The 2,909-nt window shown below is 73.9% G+C and overlaps 1 protein-coding gene across 1 annotated transcript in view; it reads right to left on the bottom strand.

Moving 5' to 3' along the window:
- The window catches only part of CDH15 (cadherin 15, type 1, M-cadherin (myotubule)), a 17,439-nt gene that overhangs the window by 12,953 nt on the left and 1,577 nt on the right, over positions 1 to 2,909 (bottom strand). The window lies entirely within an intron of this gene.

Raw genomic sequence — 2,909 nt, forward strand, 5'->3', positions numbered from 1 at the left:
GCCAGTCCCCGGTGCGGCCTGCGGGCCTCCTCAGTGCCTGGCCCGGCGGGGAGCGGCGCCAGCCCCTCTGTTCTCGTCCTTCCTTCGCCCACCTTGGCCAGCTGTCTCCCCCCAGCAACGGGAGGGGCACTGAGCCTCTGGGGGTGGGCTGAGAGGCCGCCAGGGAGGGCCAGGCAGCCGGTCCTGGAGCGGGCGGCCGCGGCCTGAGATGCCCTGGTGCGGACGCGGTCGTGGGCTCCCTCGTCCCGGCCGGCAGCTGACCGTTTCCTGGCTCCGGCCTGCAGGGTCACTCTTGCCCTGGCCTGTCGCCTGCAGTGTCCGAGGCAGGGCTGGGCTCCGGGGGGCCCAGAGGTGCTCTCTGGTCACCTTCCCGGGGCCCTGGGAAGAGCCCCCCCTGGACTCACTCCCTTCTGCACCCCATTCTACAGGCTCCGCAGCCTGCCTGGCCACCCTCGCGCTCCTGACCCTCACCTTCCCGTGCGCCCCTCGCCAGCCGAGGGGGCAGGGCTGGGCTGCCCAGGCACCTCCATCTTGCTTAGCCTGTGACCCAAGGTCTGAGGCTGAGTCTCAAGGGGTTCTTGGAGTCCCTGCACCCCCAAGCCAAGGAGAAAGCCAGGAGACTCTCACACCCCACCCCAGAGGCGACTCTGGGGTAAAACCTGTGTCAGGTGTGGCTGACAGGGCTGGCGGGGAGGCACTGGGGAGGCAGAGAGCGAGGGCGTGCACAGGGTGCGAAGGCATGGGGCCCACGGGGCACCCCATCTGGTGCCCCTGGCCCTGGGCAGGTTTGGGGTGGCCAGCGCCACCCTTGGGGCTCGTCCGCCATGTCTGGAAGCGGCTGCTTTAGAACCGGCCAACTGCGCAGGGCACACGGACCCACAGGCCCCGGCCGGGCTGGGGCTGGGTGCAGCAGGGCCGGGGGGGTCAGCTGCTGCCCAAGATGGCCACGCCCTGAGCCAGGGCCCAGCAGATGCCCTTTCAGACAGAGCCCTTGGCTGCTTGGGACGGAGCCCTGGGGCAGAGGGCCGCAGGGTCAGGGTCAGGGCCGCTGGCTGAGGCAGGCCTAGAGCTATGGGGTTCTGAGTCAGACCCGCAGCCCAGAGGGTGCTGGCCGGGGCCGGATGCGGCGTGGACGTCCCCTGCCACGCCGGCCCCTGAGCCACCGGCAGCTCAGGCTGCTCTCAGGCGAGGGCGCAGAGCAGGGAGGTGCTAGCTGTTCGGGGGGCGGCCGGACCCCACCACACTAGGGTGGGTGCAGCGCAGAGGGCGTCCAAGTCCCAGCAGGGGCGGAGGGGGAGACCCGGGCAGGACGCACTGCGCCTTGGCCAGGCGGGTGCTGCGAGCAGGGGTCAGGGCGGCCGCAGGCAGGGCTGGACTCTCCTCGGCGCCCGAGCATCCCCAGAGCCGTGTTCTCGGGTGGCCTGAGGCCCGGGGGCCAGCAGGGGCGCAGATGGCGGAGGGGCGGGGCGGGTGCCGCACCCCAGGCACTGCTGGAGGCAGCCTGCAGGGCCCAGGCCTTTGGGGCGAGACTGCCCGCCGGCACCAGCAGGGGGCAGCGTGGCCCCAGGGAAGGCCGGGGCTGGGGGCAGGGGGAGGGCCAGAGTGAGGGGATGGGGCGGGCAGAGACGAGGCCGCCAGGCCCTGCAGGCGCCGCACCTCAGACTCGCCCCTTCCCACCCTCCCCCCTGCTGGACACCTGCTGACTGGCCACGCACCCTGCCCTCCGCTGGGAGCACCTCGTGGCAGCCCTGCCGTCCCACAGCCTGCAGACCCTGCCCACGACGGCCCTGGACATGCCCGGTGTTCAGGCCACTGGGCCTGGGGCCCTGGTGACCGCCCCCACTGGGAGCTGAGGGAGGGGGGCGGGGTGGGCCCTAGGAGCCCCGGCGTCCGGGTGAGGCCCGGGCCTTGCGGCCTCATGGGCTCGGGGAGCCGAGGCGGGAGCCCTTCCCTGGGGGCCGTTTCTCAGGCTGGGGTGCCTGGGGGATGGGCAGAGGCCAGCCGGGGGGGCCGGCCCTCCCGCACAGGGCTCCGGCCGTGAGCCGCCGTTCTCCGGCTCCTGTCCCTCCACGTGGGGGTGTCTGCTGCCCGGGCGGGCGCCCAGTCCAGCTCAGGAGCCGGGGGACAGCCTGGCCCAAGGCCCCCAACCTCTGGGGAAAGGTCGTGGGGACCCACCTGCTCTGTGGCTCTGAGCACCCCGTTTGCTGCGCCAGGACACGGGCCGCCAATCAGCAGACGGGGGGAGAGCACGGGGTTCAGCTGCAACCCGGGGTGCTTTGCCCGAAGAAATCGGGTGTCAGGCGGGCGAGGCCACACGGCCAGTGACGGAGGCCCGAGGGACCCGGGGGGTGAGCGCCCCAAGGCCCCCCTGGAGGCAGCCTGTCCCTAGGGCGCAGGGGCTCGGCAGAGTCGACCACGGCGGCCCACACAGCACGGAGCCCCCCACGCCCCGGAGGCCCACGCGCTGGCCGGCCCACGGTTGGTGGGGAGGCCCCGCCCTCGGACGTCCCCGCCATCACCCAGGGAGAGCTCGCGGGCGGGACGGGTCTCTCCCACAGGCCCTGGCCCAGGCGAGACTGGGCCTCCGCTTCCCGGGGTTCCTGGCCAGCTGCGGTGACGGCCACCACAGAGGGCGGCAGCTGGACGGCACTGGGGCGCCCTCTCGGCTGGGGCCGGCGTGGAGTGAGAGCCGCAGGAGGCCACAGGCCGGGCGCCAAGCGCCAGAGCAGCGAGACCCGCGGCGGGGGCAGCGGCCCTGGCAGGACAGGCAGGCGGCGGGGCTGACAGCCGGCGCGGACGAAGCCCCACCCGGAGAGAGACCCAGGCCCGGCCCACACGAGCCGCGGGGGGGCAGCTTGGCTCAGAATCGGGGGCAGGGCCACGGGGCTGGGCGCCGCGTCCCCAGGCTC

The sequence above is a fragment of the Condylura cristata genome, unplaced genomic scaffold, assembly GCF_000260355.1.
Source record: "Condylura cristata isolate star-nosed mole 26May11 unplaced genomic scaffold, ConCri1.0 scaffold00009, whole genome shotgun sequence".
Classification (NCBI taxonomy): Eukaryota; Metazoa; Chordata; class Mammalia; order Eulipotyphla; family Talpidae; genus Condylura; species Condylura cristata.